This window comes from Martes martes (genome assembly GCF_963455335.1).
Source record: "Martes martes genome assembly, chromosome: X".
Classification (NCBI taxonomy): Eukaryota; Metazoa; Chordata; class Mammalia; order Carnivora; family Mustelidae; genus Martes; species Martes martes.
In genome coordinates this window covers 34,143,076-34,163,439 of record NC_137897.1, presented here as the reverse complement: position 1 = coordinate 34,163,439, position 20,364 = coordinate 34,143,076, and positions in this window count along the sequence as shown.

The following is a 20,364-nucleotide window of genomic DNA, read 5'->3' as shown; positions in this document are numbered from 1 at the left end:
GCCCCCGCGCCTTCCCGTGTCCGCCGTAAAGTGCGTTGGACAGGCACCTGCTGCTGTCAGGTACGCCTTTAGGGGCGAGAGGCGTGGCCTCACCTCCGTGCCTGAACAGGACGGCGATAAAGAGTGCAGCGCGTGAACCCTATCGCGTGATCATGTATTTCTGTTTCTCTGGCAACCTCATCCTCCGCTCGCCCTTGTGCTGAGACCGCCGTAAAACTCCCAGGGCTCCGTGCGCCACCCAGGGAGGTGAGTGTCCAGCTGTGTGCTTCTCCTCGGTATCCAAAGGGAAGCTTTGATTGTTCTGCCTGGTCTGTGGGCAATGTGGACTAGAGGTGATACAGTATCCTTCAACCAAGTACACAAATTTAATCCTTACACAATTTGCCTGAGTGTTGCAGTTACAGTAATGTTTCACCCCTAAACATTTCCGCGTCTGGCTCTTAACAAGGACATTCCCCTACTTAATCACAGTACAATAATCCACTCAGATACTTTTATGTACAGTACTATTTAATATGAAGTGCATACTTAAATTTTAGAGTTTTGTGGCTGTTTCTTTTCTTTTTTGTTGGGAGAGGGGAGATCCAGTCAAGATTCACATTTAGTTACCTCTTTTAGATTAATCTTCCTTAGCGTAGAGGAGTTCCCAGCATTTTTTCTTTTTATGACATTGACATTTTTGCGAAAAGTACAAGTCAGTGGTTTTTCAGAATATCCTTAATTTGAATTTATATGTTTTCTCATAAACATTTGGGGGCAAGAATACTACACATGTGATGGTGTGTCCTTAGTGCATCACAGTGGAAGGCACGTGATGTTACTTTGTTCTATCATTGGTGGTATTAAGTTTGATTTTTTGTTGTTGTTGTTTGTTTGATTTTGTTAAGGCTTTGTCTGCCAGGTTTTTCCCCTCTGTAATCAACAAATAATCCAGGGGCGCCTGGGTGGCTCAGTGGGTTAAAGCCTCTGCCTTCGGCTCAGGTCATGATCCCAGGGTCCTGGGATCGAGCCCCACATCGGGCTCTCTGCTCAGCAGGGAGCCTGCTTCCCCTTCTCTCTCTGCCTGCCTCTCTGACTACTTGTGATCTCTGTCTGTCGAATAAATAAATAAAATCTTTAAAAAAAAATTTAAAAAAAAATAAAAATCAACAAATAATCCAGACTCTCTTTGAGAGTTTATGGAACTTCTACTCCAACAGTCTTTCACCTAATAGTTAATATCCATTGATTAAAATTCTTAATGACAAAACTGATTATTTTCTATGTGTTTTCTATTTTTTCTAATTGAAAATAACTTGAAAAGTAATTAAGTATACATTGAGGTAACTAATACTTTAGTGATTTATGAACAACCATGGTATCTTTAAAAATTAATACATTCATTATCTTTATTTACATCCCAAATATTTCTCAGCTGTAGCTTAGAATATATGGTATAACCATTGCTCAAAAGGAAAACAGCATAATTTTTAGATAACCTTTTTTAAATGCTGGGCTTCCAAATAGAGATGCCTGGTATACTAGTGTAAATTAGTTCAGTGTAAGTTTGAATCAATAAATCAGCAACCATGAATTGAAAGACATCTTAGACCTATACTGTCAGATGCTCGATCCCCCAGTGTCCTAAAAGAAAGGTAGGTTACCACTCATATCTGCAAAAAAACTTACAGTACTTGTAGATCTTCTCACTTGGGTTGTTACTTCACTTTGATTACCTATTGCTGTGTAATAGATCACCCTAGAACTTAGTGGCTGACAACAGTCCTTTATTTTACTCACAAATTTGCACATTGGGTGGGACTCAGTAACTGTCTTTATCACCACTTGGAGCAGCTCAGTTTAGGGCTGGAAGATCCACTTTCAAAATGGCTTACTAATATGGCTAACAAGTTAACACTGCTTGTTGGCCAGGTGCTCAGCTGTGACTGTTGGCGGGGAGGCCTCTGCTCCTTTCCACAAGCTCCTTATACTTCCTCACAGTATGAAGGCTGAGCTCCAAAAATAAGTGTAACAGGAGAATAAAATAGAAGCTATGTGGAAGGCAGAATTTTACCCCCAGTGACCCTTGCCCTGGCATACCTCCCCTTGATTTGGGTGGAACCTATGAATATGATTAGATTTCACTCCCACGATTATATGACACAAGGGATTTTGCAGGTGTAAGTAAGTTCCAAATCAGTTGACCTTAAGATAGGGAGAGTCTGCACGTGGGCCTGATCTAATCGCTTGAGCCGTTTCAATCTGGGTCCATTCTAGAAGCCAGGGACAGAGGATGTCAGATATTTGAAGTGTGAGAGGGATTAGATGTGAGGGAGATTATCTGCAGCTGGCTTTGAGAGTGGAGGTGGCCATGTTAGCAAGGAATTTGGGTAGCCTTTAGGAGCTGAGTGCAGCCCCCACTGACAGCCAGCAAGGACAGGCAGACCTCAAGTCCTACAACCACAAAGAACTGAATTCTGCCAACAACATTGGGAGCTTGTAAGCAGATTTTCCCCTAGACCTTCTGAGAACTCAGTTCAGACAACACCTTTAATTCATCCTTGTGAGACTACGAACAGAGAACCCAGCCATGCTGTGCCCATAATTCTGACTTATGAACCGAGCTAATAAGTGGGTATAAGCCATTAAGTTTGTGGGTAAGCTGTTGTGCTGCAATGAGAAACCAGTATCAGAGAGATTGGCTTTTGTGATCTAGCCTCAGAAGTCATGTAACATTGCTTTCTCCTGTCACAAGCCCACCCCAGTTCAGTGAGAGAAGATATAGTCCCACCTCTCCAAGGCAGGAGTATCAGAGTCACACTTTAAGAAGATCAGGTGGGATGGGAAATATTGTGGCCACCTTTGGAGAATGTAGTTTACCATATTACTTAACTTGAAATCACATAATTCTGTTGGAGTTGAAAGGATCTCATGTATTATCTGTAAAATAGGAATAGTGGTCTCTACCTCATAGCAGGAGATTTCAGTGTATTAATCCTTGTTCAGTTCTTACTGTAGGGCTTGGTATATAAGTGCTTGGTACATTTCTATCCTCTTCATTGTCATCCACTCCAATCCCCTCATGTTACAAATAAGGCATGAAACCTTAAGACATCATGTCATTTGCCAGGGTGACACAGTGAATTTGCAGTAGACCAGGATTAAGGTTTCTTATTTCTCCCATTAGTCCTCTGTACACATCACTTTATTTATTTTATTTTATTTTTTATTTTTGGTTTTATTTTATTTTTTAAATTTAATTTTTTGTTTTATTTTCTTCTCTTTTTTTAATTTATTTTTTTATTGTGTCTTTTTTTTCTTTTTTTTCCTTTTCTTTGAAGAGACAGCACAAGCAGGAGGAGTGGCAGCAGAGAGGGAAGGAGAAGCAGGCTCCCTGCTGAGCAGGGAGTACTATGCAGGACTCAGTCCCAGGACCCTGAGATCACAACCTGAGCCAAAGGCAGACGCCCAACCAACGGAGCCACCATGGGCCCCATGCACAAGTCACTTTAACATCTGATGTGTTTCTGTCTTTCCAACTAAGTTGTTAAGTTCCCCCAGACCAGGGAAAATATCACCAAAGAAACTGTTCCTTCTCCCCATGAGCCTTTTGCAGGTGCTGACTGGACATGGTCCAAATTGAACGTGACAAGGTCTGCCTTTCGGTGGGGCGTTTTACAGCTAGAGGAATGGAGATACAGACAATTTGTAACTTTCCTGGTTGGTTCCAGGCCAGTACAAGCAGGCTGAATACAGTCTTCGTATAAGGTTTGTGCCTTCTAGATATTTGTTGGTGGTTAGAGTTGCAATGAACGGCCCCATCAAAGTGTACGGCATTGTCATGGAGCTTGGCCAGCACTTGAAGAGAAACTGGAGGAAGCATACAGGGCTAGGAATGAGCAAAGCTATCAAGAATATTACCTGATAGAGGCAAAGATGGCGACCAAAGAGTTTTAGGATTAGAGAACATAAGTAACGTTACCGAACCCAAGCTCGACTGCCCGCTGCCTGAAAGGCCGGTACTCAAGACATGAGTATTGACTGGAAAGGAATATGAACTTTATTCAGGTGGCCGGCCCCCTGGGGAGAAGGCAGCGCCTTGTCCAGAAGCCAACTCTGAGGTTTCTGCCTGGCCCAGAGATTTTTAAAGAGATTTAATCAGTTCAGGGAGTGCAGTGGTCTCTGGCATTTTTTGATTACGTGCAGACTCCATGAGGCCAGCTACAAAGTTCTCTCAGTGCTCGGGGGTTGTGCAGGAAGTTCTAGAAGTTCCTTGGTGCCCCGCGGGGTAGGGAAGTGGGGGCGGGATGGGATGGTACAAGAAGGTCTGGTTCCTTGGTACTTTGGGGGTTGTGCAAGAATACTCTGTTCTTTCTGCAAAGGAAGGCAGGGGCTGCAGATGCACAGAGGATGGTCAGTAAAGTCATTTATGTGACCTTAAAAAGAGAAAAACTTTTTTTTTAAAGATTTTATTTATTTATTTGACAGACAGAGATCACAAGTAGGCAGAGAGGCAGGCAGAGAGGAGCGGGGGAGAAGCAGGCTCCATGCTGAGCAGAGAGCCTGATGTGGGGCTCGATCCCAGAACCCTGAGATCATGACCTGAGCCAAAGGCAGAGGCTTAACCCACTGAGCCACCCAGGCGCCCCGAGAAAAACATTTTGCTAAAAGATGTTTTAGCTCATCAGAAAACTGAGGCAGCCTCAGACAGACTTGTTGGCCTCTGTGGCCTGGGAAAGTTCTGGTCCTACGCTCCCCAAGGCCAGTGGTCTGCAAATCTCAAAGAAAGTAAATTAGTTCTGTGACATATCAAAGGCCTTAGGTCAGTAAGCCGGGAGTGTGCTAACCTGAAGCAAGTTAACCTATAAGCCCAGCTGGTGCTACGACGCTAATGCTGGCCCATGACTACCCTTCCCTACAGGTAAATTAGCCTCGCTGTGTATTTCACTGCCTTTTAATGGAGGAGACTAAACAACTGACGGTTTATCATTAAATAATATCTCTTTACCATTAATATTATTGGAGGTGGTGTTTCTTCTACATAAAGCGGTCCGAGTCTGCTGTGCGACTCAGCCTAGAGACATTAACATGAACATAGTCAGTAAGCTCACCATCCTCTTTCAGAGGAAAACGAGGGGAGAAGACAGCTAAATACAAAGATGGATTCAGATCTCTGCCCAGCCCCTACTCCTACCCAAGATCGCAGCTCACAGGGTCCTGTGAGATCCTGCCTGACGTTAACAGCCCTAGCCCAACAGGACCCTTCAGTGAGTTCCCATGCAGTAGATTGTAGAGAGCATACCTTTTTATTTTAACTGCTCTTGTTAACTTCCCATTGTGAAACAATTTCGAACTCATAGAAAAGTTAAAACAGTTTCAAACAAGTATAACAAAACAAGAAGTGTCAAAAAAAAAAAAAAAAAGCACCCACATATCCTTCACCCAGATTTACCAACTCTCAACATTGTGCAATATTTTCTGTAAAGTTTTCTCTTCCTTGAAGGGTATTTCTTTTTTTTTTTTTAAGATTTTATTTATTTATTTGACAGAGATTACAAGTAGGCAGAGAGGCAGGCAGAGAGAGGGGGAGGAAGCAGGCTCCCTGCTGAGCAGAGAGCCTGATGCGGGGCTCGATCCCAGGACCCTGGGATCATCACCTGAGCCAAAGGCAGAGGCTTTAACCCACTGAGCCACCCAGGCGCCCCAAGGGTATTTCTTAAGAACTCAGGGTGCCTTTCCTAAGCACATGGAGGCTCATGACTTTTTTTTTTTTTAAGATTTTATTTATTTATTAGAGTGCGGGATGAGAGAGAGAGTGAGCATGTATCAGGTGGTAGGGCAGAGGGAGAGGGAGAAGCAGACTCCCCACTGAACAGGAAGCCTGATGTGGGGGCTCGATCCCAGGACCCTGGGATCAGGACCTGAGCCGAAGGCAGATGCTTAACCAGCTGAGCCACCCAGGCGTCCCTCATGTCTGTCTGTTACATTACCACAGTACATCCATCAGAATCAAGACGTTTAACAGCATAATACCGTAATCTGCGGTCCTTCTTCACATTTTGTTCATTGTCCCCGTAATGTCGTATATCACACTTCTCTTTTTCTAGTCCAGGATCCAGACGGGGATAACACACTGCATTTAATCATGATGTCTCTTTTATCTCCTTCCATCTAGAACAGTTCTGCCTTCCTCTGCCTTTGTTTGTGGTTCATGACCTTGACATTTTAGGATAGTACAGGCCCGCTATTTGATAGAATGTCTCTCATGGGATTCATTTGATGTTTCTTCGTGACTGCCCTCAGGGTTCATTTTGGGCAGGAACCCCACAAGAGTGTTTTGTCCCCAATGCAGCAATCACATTAGCAGGCATGTGATGTCTGTGTGTCTGGTGATAGTAAGGCAGTATTTGCTGGGTTTCTCCACTGTAAACTCTGTTTTCTCCTTTGTAATAGGTAGTTTGTGGGGGAGATACTTTGAGACTATGTAAGTATCTATTTTCTCATCAAATATTTAACCTACTAATTTTAGCATCATTGTTGATTCTTGCCTAAATTAAGTATTACTTTAATGATAGCAACATTCTGTTTTCTATTTTTTTAATTTAATTTTTTTATTTTTTAAAGATTTATTAATTTGAGAGAGAGTGCACGTGCACGTATGCAGGCGAATGAGCAGGGTGGTGTCGGGGGTGGAAGAAGAGGGGGGAGAACCCTGAACCAGACTCCCCGCTGAGCACGGAACCCAACTTGGGGCTTCATCCCAGGATCCCCAGATCATGACCTGACCTGAAACCAAGAGTCTGATGCTTGAGGGACTGAACCACCCAGGCACCCTGGCAACATTGTATTTTTTAAATGATTTTATGTCTTCCGTTTTTTTTTTTAATTTATTTATTTATTTGAGAGACAGACAGACAAAGATAGTGACAGAGCACAACCAGGGAGGTGAGGGAAAAGCAGGCTCCCCAGTGAGCAGGGAGCTCGACATGGGGCTTGATCCCAGGATCCTGAGATCATGACCCGAGGCAAAGGCAGATGCTTACCTGACTGAGCCACCCAGGCACCTCTTTTAAAAAAAAATTTTTTTTAAAGAATTTATTTGAGAGAGAGTGCGTTTGAGAGAGAGCACAAGCTGGGGGAGCAGCAGGCAGAAGGAGAAGCAGATTCTTCACTGAGCAGGGAGCCCGATGCGGGGCGCGATCCGAGGACCCCGGGGATTATGAACTGAGCCAAAGGCAGACACTTAACTGACTGAGCCACCCAGGCATCTTGTATCTTCTGGTTTAAAAGAAAAGTCAAAAATGTACTTCATTAAAGTTGCCCTGGAATGCTGGCCAACATTTACAAAACATATGCCTATTCATGAATTACAGCTGTGAAAACTGAACATTTAGGACTTGGGTATTTAATGAAAAAGGTTTTTTTTGTTGTTTTTTTTGTTTTGTTTTGGTTTTTGGTTTTTTTTGCCACATCTATGCTGATATCCTTGGAGTATTTGCTCTTAAATTCTACCAAAGGGAATAAATAGCAGAGTGCCTCAGGAGAATCTGGATGAATAAAACAATAGGTGGATATATTCAGTTACTGCTGAAAGTAATTTTAGAGCCGTCTGTGGCCCAGATTCTCATCTTTTGCCTTTATGTGTGCTTTTTCCCTCCTGTGAATACCGTGGCTGAAGGCTGGGCGGGTGCATCTTTCCGTGGCTGGGAGGGTGTCAGTTAAGTGCGTCGATCTCACTTTCTCTAGCTATAAAGCGTGCCGTAGCTGGTCCGGGTCCAATCAAGCGGCAGGAGGGGTATTTTGGGTCCGGCCCCCAACAAACTGCTGGTTTTGTGGGGTTTCTGCCTTAGTCACGTGTCCTCCGATCAGGCCGGTGGTGAGCAGAGCAGGAGGCTACAGAGCCATCTCCTGCCAGGGCCCCACTGGAGGGTCCTGCCATCGGAGCTAGCGCAGTGCTGCCTTCTCAGACTCAGTAGTCTTTGCCCCAGAAATGAAATGAACCTCCCCTTTTTTTAACCTTTGAGTGAGTGGATCATCCAGTATTTTAAATTCTACAGAAACAGAACTTTGAATGGTGAAAACTTGTTTGGAAAGTATTTCGCGTTTACCGAAAAGTTGTTAGAATCCATAGACCCTTTACTCAAATGCACCAATGGATTCCGTCAGGGAGGCAGGGGCACTGTGAGCGAGAAGGGATTTGTTATAGGGACTAGACGGAACAGAGCCATGGAAGGAGCTGGGGAGGTGACGGTGTCTGAAAGGGGGGACGTGGAGGGCGAGAGATCACCAACCAGTTATCGTGAGGAGCCAGGCCCGTTCAGCTGCCAAAGCAGGGCCTGGGGCGCTGAAAAGGAGGCTGGCAGACAGGCCCGGGGGGGCTGTTGCCTCTGGGGTGTTGCAGCCAGGAGTCTGGCGACGGGCCTGTGGAAAGGGGGGGGGCACTATTGCTCAGTGAGGAAGAAGAGCTGGTCACAGAGCAGAGCCTAGAACAAGCTGGAATCTGCCAGCAACTCAGCGTCCCTAACCCTGAACGCCTTCAGAGTCCCGTGTTACTTCTGAGTGCCAGATCTCTGCCGTGGATCTGTAAGGGGAGGAGGCTTCTGGAAAACCGGGTTCTGGCTCAGCCACGCTGACACAGTACAGGGCACCCCCACCAATTTAAAACTTTGCTGAGTTCAGGGCACCTGGGTGGCTCTGTGGGTTAAAGCCTCTGCCTTTGGCTCAGGTCATGATCGCAGGGTCCTGGGATCAAGCGGTCCTGGGATCGAGCCCCACATCAGGGTCTCTGCTCAGCGGGATGCCTGCTTACCCCCCGCCCCTCTGCCTGCCTCTCTGCCTACTTGTGATCTCTGTCAAAAAAAAAAAAAAAAAAAAACAGTCTTAAAAATAAATAAATAAAACCTTTCTGAGTTTTATCATTTTCTTTTTAGGGGTGTGTGTGCGCACGTGCATGTGTGTACCTGTGTGTGTTATATATATCTGTGTCCGAACACACATTACTGTGTATTTTATCTGAACCATTTGAGAGAAGAACAAAGAGGTTTTCTCATGTAACCACAATAATCTTTGATGTAACATTGTTTACAATACATTTTGTCATTTTAGGCCCGATTTCAGTTTTGTCACCTGTCCCAATAATGTCCTTTATAGCATTCTTTCCTTCAGTGCAGGGTCCCATCCAGTATCACACAGGGCATTTTCTCTGGAACAGTTCCCCAGCCTTTCTTTACTTTTTATGACTTGGCCATTTTTGAAGACCTCAGGCCAGGTATTTTCTAGAATTGGTCCTCAATTGGGGCCTGCCTGATGTTTCCTCACAGATTCAGGTTATACTTTCTCAGCTGCAGCACCGTCAGCGGTCTGCGTCCTCAGAACATCCCATCCACGAACGCGGGCCTGTCTGCCCCGAGCCGTCGTAGGCGTTTGGGTACCTGGTCAGAGCCTTGTCCGGTTTCTCCACTGCGGAGTTCCAGCTTTGCCCCTTGCAGCTAATAAACGGTCCGTGGATGGTTCTCGTCCAAATCAGTATTTACTGTGATGGATGCAAGGTGAGGCTTTTCCAGTGCTACCAGTCCTTGCATCCTTGCATTTCTACGTCAGCACTGCTGTCGGGAAGAACCTCCTGTCTCCCCCTATCTGTGTACTTACCTATTGTTCATAAGGTCTTGTGGATTCCCGTTTTATTCTGTGGGTCGGAATCCTTTACTGTCGTCCTAATTTTGATGCTCTAGTTGGTCTGTATTTGGACAGTGGGAGCCCTTTGAAGCTGTCTTCTCTGACCCTGGCATTAAATGACACAAAAAGATACACCCGGCAAAGGCTGTTCCCTCCCAGATGTATTCCATGCCGTTCACCCTGCCACGCATGCGCACTCCGTGCGTGCGCGCACATGCACACACACACATTTTAGGTAACTACATTGTTTTGTGGTTCATCCTTCCTATGTTTCCTTTTGCAAAAATAAGGAGATGCATGCATATTTACTTATTTCCCCTTTCTTACACAAATGGGAACAGACTATATTCTTTTTCGCTTTATGATGTATCTTGGAAACTACCCCCCTATCGCCCCATAGGGATCTTCCACCTTCTTTTTATGTGTTCCCTGCTACATAGTACTCCGTCATGTGGGTGTGGCATCGTTTATTTAGCCAGTATCCTTCATTTAGACAGTTTCTGTTTTGCAAATACGAGTAATAATGAGTATCCTTGCATATGTGTATTTTCTTGCTGTAGGTGTATTTTAAGAGTAAGGCCCTAGAGGGCGCCTGGCTGGCTCAGAAGAGTGTGGGACTCTTGATCACAGGGTTGTGAGTTCAAGCCCCACGTTGGGTATAGAGATTACATACATACATATATACATAAACTTTAAAAAATTTTTAAAGATTTTATTTATTTGACAGACTGCAAGCAGGGGGAGCATCAGGGAGAAGGAGAAGCAGGTTCCCTGCCAAGCAGGGAGCCTGATGCGGGCCTCAATCCCAGGGCCCCCAGGATCATGACTTGAGCCAAAGGCAGACGCTTAACTGACTGATCCACCCAGGCGCCCCACTTAAAAATTTTTTTTAAACAAAAATAAGACCCTAGAAATGTTACTGCTGGGTCAGAGGGTAAACACAAATACAGCCTTGTCAGATATTACCAAATTTGCCTTCCATTTTGCATTCGCACAATGCACAGGAGTGTCTCTTACTCTGCAGCCTTGTCAACAGAATGTATTGTCAAGCTTCAGAATGTTTGCTGATGTGATAGTTGAGAAGTGGTATCTCATGGCCGGTTTTTTAAAATATATGTATATGTACATACATATACTTACATGTATACATATAGAAAAATATGTATAGCAGCAGTATTGAGGTGTAATCCACATGGTGTGCAATTGTTCCATTTGGGGTGCACAGTTCAGTATATTCACAGAGCTGTGCCTCTATCACCACAGTCGATTCTAGAACATTTTTATCACCCCAACAAGAAACCCTATACCCATTAGTAGTCCCCTCATTCTTCCTTCCCTAAAGCCCTTGGCAACCTCTAAACTACTTTCTGACTCTAAGGAGTTGCCTGTTGTGGACATTTTAGATGAATGGAAGCAATAATGTGACTTTTATGTCTGGCTTCCTTCACTTAGCTTATTGGCTTCAAGGTTCATCGTGCTGCGGCCTGTAGTACTACTCCGTTCCCGTTCCTGCCAGAATACTGGTCCTCTGTGTGCAGGGACCACGTTTCATTTGTCCATTCATCCATGGATGGGCATTTGGGTTGTTTGCACGTTGGGCTGTTGTGAATAATGCCACTGTGGACATTTGTGTACCAGTTTTTGTGTGGATGTATGTTTTCTTATCTCTTGGCTGGATACCTAGGAGCAGACTTACTGGGTCGTATGGTAACTCTGTTTAATATTTTGAAGAGTTTCTAGACTGTCTTCCAAAGAGCCTGCTGTTCTTTACAGTCCCGCCAGCAGTGCACAAAGGTTCCTTCCTCCACACACAGCCTTGCCAACCTTTGTTACTACCTATCTTTTTTTTTATAGCCATCCTAGTAGGTGTTCTCAATACAGTTTTAATTGGCACTCTTATTATGAGTGAATTTCTTTTTGTATGCTTAAGGGACATCTTAATATCTGGGTTTTTTTTTTTAAGATTTTATGTATTGAGAGACAGAACACAAGCAGGGGGAGGGGCAGAAGAGGAGGGAAAAGCAGACTCCCCACTGTGTGGGGAGCCCAGGGCAGGCTCAGTCCCAGGATCCTGACATTGTGACCTGAGCTGAAGGCAGATGCTTCACTGACTGAGCCACCTAGGCGCCCCCATTTTAATATCTTTTTAGGGGAATTGTCTGTTCATGTCTTTGGCTCATTTCTAAATAGGAATTTGGGGCTTTCCCCCCCAATTTGGAAAGCTCTTTATTAGAGATATTAGTATCTTTATCTGTGATGTATGTTGCAAATATTTTCTCCTTATCATTTGTTTTTTTACTTTTTTATGGTGTTTTGGGCAGCATTATTCATTTTGTTTTAAAGACTTTTTTTATTTGAGAGAGAGAACACGTCAGGTGGGGCAGAGGGGGAGGGAGAAAGAATCTGAAGCAGACTCTGTACTGAGCACGGAGGCGGACGTGGGGCTCAGTCCCACCCCTGTTAGATCATGACCTGAGCCGAAACCAAGAGTCAGATGCTTCCCTGACTCTGCCACCCAGGCGCCCCAGCAGTGTTATTCATGCTAGCCCCAGATCGTGAATAGATAGACGAAGTGTGGTATATCTGCACAAGGAGTATCATTCAACAATAAAAAAGAACAAACTGTGGACACATGCTGTGACATAAACAACATATGCCCAGGTCGCCTGGGGGGCTCAGTTGGTTAAGTGACTGCCTTCAGCTCAGGTCATGATCCTGGAGTCCCAGGATCGAGTCCCGCACCAGGCTCCCTGCTCAGCGGGAATCCTGCTTCTCCCTCTGACCCTCTCCCCTCTCATTCTCTCTCTCTCTCTCTCATTCTCTCTAATAAATAAATAAAATCTTAAAAAAAAAAAAGCAAAATATGCCCAGTGAAGGAAGCCACACACAAGAGACCCTATACCACATGATGTCATTTATATAAAATGTCCAGAAAAGGCAAATCTGTTGAAACAGAAAGATTAGGGGTTGTAGGGGTGGGGGAGTATAAGATTAACAGGAAATGTACAATAAGGGATCTTATTGGGCTAATGAGAATGCTCTAAATTGACTGATGGTGATGTTGTACAACTTGGTAAATTTACAAAAACATCATTATACACTTGAAATAGATACGTAATATCTAAAATATGCCTCAATAAAATTTTTTTAAACATTTTGTTTGAGAGAAAGCACAAGCTGGGGGAGAGGCAGAAGGAGCGAGAGAAGCAGGCTCCCTGCTGAGCAAGGACCCTGATGTGGGGCTCGATCCCAGGACCCAGGGATCATGACCTGAGCTGAAGGCAGATGCTTAACTGGCTGAGCCACCCAGGTGTCCTTCAATGAAAATTTTAACATTCACATTCTTAGATAGCCAAATTTAACAACATTTTCCTTGATTGGATCTGGGATTTTGATGCAATAGAAACAGAAAAGCTGTTTCCTACACTTGGGCTATGAAACAATCCTGTTTTCTTCTACTATGTGCGTGGTCTCTCTCTTTAAAATTTAGATCTTTAATCCATTCGGAGTTTATTCTTGTCTATGCTGGGAGACCTGGGGGGTAGTTTTATCTTTTCACAAATGGGTATCCTGTTGCCCCAGCCTCATTTATTAAAAAGTCTGCATTTGCCCACTGATTTGACATGCTACCTTTATCTTCTACTAAATGTCTTTATTTCTAGATCTTCTGTTCTATTCCATTGGTTTGTCTGTGAATGGACCAGTACCGTACTGTTTCAATCATAGAGGCTTTAGGTTTCCATATTGGGTAACGCTAGTTCAGCCTTCTAACTCTTCCTTTTTAGTGTTTTCTTAGTTTTCCATACATAAACTTTAGGATCTCCTTGTCCAGCTCCATAAAAACATTTTGATTTTCGTTGGGATAGCATTAAATTAATTTAGGGAGAACAGACATTTTTAGGATGTTATTCTGGGTTGAATTTTGTCCACCAAAAAGACATGTTGAAGTTCTAACTCCTGGTACCATGGGAGTGACCTCATTTGGGAATAGGATCACTGCAGATGAAATGAGTTAAAATGAGATCCCACTGGAGTAGGATGGGCCCTTCACTATAACCATTCTTCTAAGAAGGAATTCTGCCTTAAGACTGTAGCAGGCCTTCAGCTCAGGCCCTGATCCCAGGGTCCTGGGATCGGGCTCTCTGCTCGGTGGGGAGCCTGCTTCCTCCTCTCTCTCTCTCCCTGCCTCTCTGCCTACTTGTGATCTGTCTGTCCAATAAATAAATAAAAATCTTAAAAAATTAAAAAAAAAAAAGACTATAGCTGGAGGGGCACCTGGGTGGCTCAGTGATGAAGCATCTGCCTTCAGCTCAGGTCATGATTCCAGGGTCCTGGGATTGAGCCCCACATTGGGCTCTCTGCTCAGCGGGGAGCCCACTTCTCTCTCTCATTCTGTCCCCTGCTTGTGTTCCCTCTCTCACTGTGTTTCTCTCTGTCAAATAAATAAACAAAAACCTAAAAAAAAAAAAAAAAGACTGTAACAGGAATTATACCTGAGTTTCTAGCCTGCTGGCCCCACCCCCACAATCACATGACTGGATTTCTTTTTTTTTTTTTTAATTTATTTATTTGTTAGAGAGAGAGAGTGAGCACAGGCAGACAGAGTGGTAGGCAGAGGCAGAGGGAGAAGCAGGCTCCCTGCCGAGCAAGGAGCTGGATGTGGGACTCGATCCCAGGATGCTGGGATCATGACCTGAGCCGAAGGCAGCCACTTAACCAACTGAGCCACTCAGGCATCCCACAGGACTGGATTTCTTAAAAATACATCTGTGCACGTGTATGGATATATGCATGTGTAGAAACATTTTTTTCATTTATTCTCTGAAGCACACAAACTGGCATACATGTTTTCCTATTCAGATGTCTTTTCGTTTGTCAGGTTTATTTTTGTCTCTTTTTAGGAGTGTTTCAAAATTGAAACTTATTTCCTATATACATGATTCTTAAAGGGCAACCAGGGTAGATGAACTGTTCTTGGCTTGCATTTTCTTTCCTTGGCTTTCTTGAAAATGCTCTTCCATTGTTGCAATACTCTGTGTATTAAGTTTGAGAATTCTGATGCCAGGCAAATTTTCTTATTCATGTAAGTAATTTGACCTTTTGCCTGGAAGCCCTGAAGATCTTTTGTCCTAAAAGTCTAAAATTGTATTAAGGTTATGTCTCAGAGTTGATTGATTCAGGTCAATTTTCCCCGAGTATATGGTGGGCTCTTTCAATATGCAGATTTGTTTTCTCTTATTTCTGGAAAGTTTTCTTGAATTAGGGTTTTAAAAAATTCTCTTCCATTGTTTTCCTTCAAGGACTCGAATTAAGTGTGTGTATATTGGAGTTTTCTTGAATGTTTTCTATATCGACCACTTTTTTTTTTGACCCTTTTTACTTCTTTATATGCTTTTCATTTTCTTGGGTCCCCCCCCCATCTTTATTCAGTATTCTTTATTAGATTTTCATTTGACTCTGTTCTCCCTTGGGTGCCTTGTAATTTTATTCATTTATGAGATGGTTGTCTTTTACTTTGACTTCAATTTCTTTCCTGAGTTCAATCAGCTCTCTTGCATTTCTACCTGTTTTTTTGTTCATTTCCATTCTTAGTTTTTACATTTCTGATCCTAGGATTTTTTTTTTATACTGAAAAATTTACTTGAGAGCATTTAACTCAGTTTGGATTTTTGTGTTGGGGTTTTCTTTTGCTTTATGACTGGCTTTTATGGGCAGAATTTTCATCAGCTGATTTTTGTTTTGTTCTTATAGTATTTTGCACTGAGTTTAATTCTTTTTCTACTCCCAGGCATTTTGTGGACAGAGTTCTTAGTTCAGGAGTACCTTCATCTTCCTCTCAAAGAGAAAAAAGGGTTGTTGCCATACCAGGCAGGAGTGCGGTGGAGGGACAGACAGGGTTCTCCTGGGCCAGTGGTTCTGTGCTACCCGTTGGTAAGAGACCAGTTTTTAATTTTTTTTTTTTTTTTTAGTATATGTGCTGCCAGAGTGAGCACCCAGTTTTTAATTTTCATTTCACATCTGTTGTGGAGACCAGTATTTTTCGTAAAATACAATGAAAATGAATTACTCTGAAAACGAGTATTTTTAAATGACCCGCAAAATACAAGCCCAGTTGTTTTATTTAACAGATAAAATTGCATTTTAATCAGTATAATCAGAGGAAACAAAGGAAAAAATTATAAAAACTGTATACATTAATTGAAAGTGAACATGTAGGCAATTAGTAATCACTATTCATAACTTGATTACACAGTTATAACTAAGTAACAGTTAATGGTTATGAGACAAAGCAGTTCCCCCATATCTGATGTCTATATGTACTTTGAGCAAAAACCATGTAGATTATTTTTTAAAGTTTTAAATGTGACCGGTAAGCTTAGTTGCTTGTCAGCTTAACTAATTCATGTTGGATGGAGGACAGCGCCACACGTAGGGGTGACACGGAGCTGGATAACTTCTCTGTTTGTGTATGTATTTATAGTAGAGAAACTAGAGTTATGTTGACAGAAACGAAAGAAGCTATTTTAAATAATTCAGCAAGCTCAGGGTATTTATTTTTAATTTTCATCCAAACTTGAAGTGATGACTTAGTTCCAAAATAGGTCTTTACATCTTCAGTTCTAACAATTTGTGATGTAGAGGTTAAATTTTTGTACGTTGGGGTAACAGTTGGCAAACCTCAAAATAGCTCCCGCAAGGACATGGTTTTGTTTGCGTGACTGGGACGCAGCCCGTTCCGTGTGGGGCTCACCGTGCAGGCTTTCCGCTCAGACTGCTCTGTGGTCTGTAGCGTGTTCATCTGCAAGGAGTCTGCCGATCACGTGTTTGGCTATCACGTGACGTCAGATTGCAATAAAACTTCTTAGCGCGGGTCCCCATTTCCGTACCTACCGCCGCACAGACTGGAACAGCCCACAGTTTGGCGTCAGTCCGTGGGCCACTCTAAGCAGCCCACTGAGTCTGCTGGCAAGTTTCTGGACGATTCCTTCAAACTTCAGGGATAGAGCGTTTCTGCGATAAGTGAAGGACTAGCTGAGATGTTTGCCGAAGGTAAAGGGAACAAAAAATGTCCTCTCAAATCCAACTCTGACCTCATTCCCTTGTGAGGCAACGAGAGCAGCTCCCCCTAATTTCTCATGTTGTTGCGTGTGTATTTACGTATTCCAGCCGATACCACTTGCTCTTTCCTTACTTGTCCCCCTCCCCACCCATCTCTCTCTCCATCGTTTAAGTTTGCTGGTAATTAACTTGAAAATTCAGTCCATAAATATGTGGTGCCAGAAAGTAAAGAAGTGCTCAGAAAATGATAGGGAGATGTCAAGAGGACATAGGAATCAACCAAAGGGTCCCCCAGTGACCAAATCTGGGACAACTGTGCAACAAAAAGGACAGTGTTGGATTGTGACACGGAGCCTAAGATATCCGTCAGTTTATGCTGGTGTAAATAATGGAAGAAATAATGGGGAGAAGGGAAAGCTCTTCTTTACATAATTCCAATTAATAAATATAGAATGAGGGAAATAAAACATCATTATTTGGCAAACACCACAATAATTCTTTCAGGCAAGAATATCAGTATATGCTAGAATGGGTGGAAGATAACAAATGAACTATGTCTTTTTTTTTTTTTTTTTAAGATTGATTTGTTTGATAGAGACACAGCGAGAGGGAACACAGAGTAGGAGAGGGAGATGTACGGAGCCCGATGCGGGGCTCAATCCCAGGACCCTGAGATCATGACCTGACCTGAAGGCAGGCGCTTAACAACTGAGACACCCAGGCACCCCTGTAAGTCTTTTTTTTTTAAATTTTATTTATGTATTTTAGAGATAGCACAATTGGGGAGAGTGGGAGGGGGGAAAGGAGACAGAATCCTCAAGCAGACTCCCCGCTGAGTGCAGAGTCCGAGGTGGGGCTTGATTTCACGACCCTGAGATCAGATCAAGAGTCTGCCACTTAACCAACTGAGCCACCCCTTTGTGTATATATATTTTTTAAGGTAAACTCTGTGCCCGATGTGGGGCTTGAACTTATAACCCTGAGATCAAGCGCTGCATCTACCGACTGAGCCAGCCAGGTGTCCCTGATTAATAGTTCTAATTACAAATGGAACATAAGTAACTGTATAGGGGAGAAAACTGGCAGATACCAGCCTCACCATAGTTAATGTCACCAAAAATGAGACAGTGACGTCCATGTGCCTCCTGATAAGAACACACTAAAATGGACATACCCCGTCTGTGGTATTCTTTTTATTTGAGAGAGAGCACGTGTGAGCAGGGGGAGGGGCACACGGAGAGGAGAGAATCTCAAGCAGACTCCGTGCCGGGTGCAGAGCCCAACATGGGGCTCGATCTCCCAACCCTGAGACCCTGACCTGAGCCGAAATCAAGTCAGACGCTTAACCTACTGAGTCGTCAGGCGCCCCACTTCTCCAGTGTTCTTTCCAAAAGCATATAACCTGGATTTCATCATGAGCAAATATCAAACCCAAAGTGAAGGACATTCTGACCCTTATACTTCAAAAATAAACTGTCCCAGATTAAAGAAGCCTAAGAAAACACGAGAACTAAATGCATTGTATGTGCCTGAACTGGATTCTGGGCCAACAAAAGGTTCTTAGTAGGACAGTCGGTATAATTTCACCAAACTGTTACTGTTGTTTGCAACCAAGAAAATTAGCTAGGACACGTCCATGGGACAAGACAACCATGGGTCTGCGCAGAGCTCCTTGAATTTAGTACTGTTGTTATATTAAGCCTTCACAAACCTTAGAACATGGTAGTGCACTTAAGGCCCATTTCCACAAACCTGGAGTATTACCATCCCCATGATGTTGATTTAAAAACTTTGATTTGGGGGGTCCTGGGATTGGGCCCACGTCAGACTCCCTGCTTAGCAGGGAGTCTGCTTCTCCCTCTCCTTCTGCCCTCCTCCCCCATGCTCTCGCTCTCAAATAAGTAATATCTTAAAAAATAAAACTGATTCAGAGTGAGGGATTTGCTCGAGACTGTTCAGCTACTAAATGGTGACATGGTGAACTGAATTCATCTGTAGGACTCTTGAGGCATTTTAAACCTAGTGCGTCTTACTAATGGCCTTCTCCAGCAACTGTTGTTCCAAGAAACCATTGTATAGTCTTTCTGTCACAAAAAGGCTACAAAGAAACTCTGCCTAAACCCAAGATTAGGAGGCTTGATGCCACTGCAGGACCCAGTAGGCCTGGCCACTGACCCCGGTTCCTGTGTCCCTTAGAAATTGTTGAACAGGGGCACCTGGGTGGCTCAGTGGGTTAAAGCCTCTGCCTTTGGCTCAGGTCATGATCCCAGGGTCCTGGGATTGAGCCATGCTCTCTGAGCAGGCTCTCTGCTCGGCGGGGAGCATGCTTTCCCCCCTCTCTCTGCCTACTTGTGATCTCTGCTCTGTCAAATAAATGAATAAAATCTTTAAAAAAAAATTGTTGAACATCCATTAAGAAGTGAGTTCATGGCTTCCACATTATTTGGTACCAGTGAGAATGTATTCAGATGACCATTCCTTCAAAACAGGCATAGCCAAAGAGAGTAAGTCAATTCTGTATCATTCCTAATCGAATTAGGCCCTAAGCAGTACTTAACACATGCAGAATCTCAGATTTTTATAAACCAGGAATAGTCTACCAATTAGATATAAAGGGATTGGGTTTTTTCAGCTTGTCGGTAGAACAGTCACGAGTCTAGCTTTCCTGCCTCTCACACAAATCTCGACACTGTGATTTATGTTCCTGAACAAATTAGACTTAAGAGCAAATCATCAGCAACAGGTGTAATAATCTTGGCAGAACATTTGTTTTAATTAATTGCTTTCTGCCTAACAGATAGAAGGGTGCTGATGCCATTTACCCTCTAAGGATAGTGCTGTCATGTAATTCTTTCCTCCCCCAGAATAGTCTCATCAGTTTTACATTACAAAGACACTGGTTTACCTCATATGTAACCACAACCTTCTATGGCAGTGTTTATATAAGAAACTTGTGAGAGAAACACGGATTTGTAACTACTCTGCAGCCTTATGGATTCCTGGCTTCCCAAATATAGGCCCTGCTGAGGGGCCAGGCAGCTGAAAACACCCTCACCCCCATAAACCTGCCAGGCAGTAGCGGTAGAGAATAAGTGATTTTGAACAGTGTCTCTCTTCTGGGTGAAGGTGCTTACCAGCTTGACCATTTGTGTTAGATGAGAGACAAAAAGAAAAACCTTCCTCTATGGAGCCTTAATACTGGCACTGTTAAAGGCATCGTGCAGTAAGTGGTAAAGACGCAACTAGCCTGACTCCCATCTTTTCAAACCCCCAGCCTCAGTGTTATTTAGGAAGGATTTGATCATTTTTCCAAAGAGGCACGGAAATGGCTCATACTAAACCCAAGCAGGGCTCCCAGGGGCAGGGCAGCGCAACCCTCAGACTGATTTTGCTACATAATCATGAAATTTAAAATTCCAGTAAGTCTTTAAAATTATAACCTTTAAGCCTTTATCTTAGTCCCTTATTTTGACCAATTACTTACTCATCTTTTAAATACTATAGGGAAATTTAAGCTTTCCCTACCTAAAGTCTAGTGTGATTTCACATATTCTGTATAAATTCAATAACAAGATGGTAATTAAATGTCTTCCTTTCCTTGATACTGAATCTCAGGAGGCAGCGAGAATAAACATATGTAAAAAAAACCAA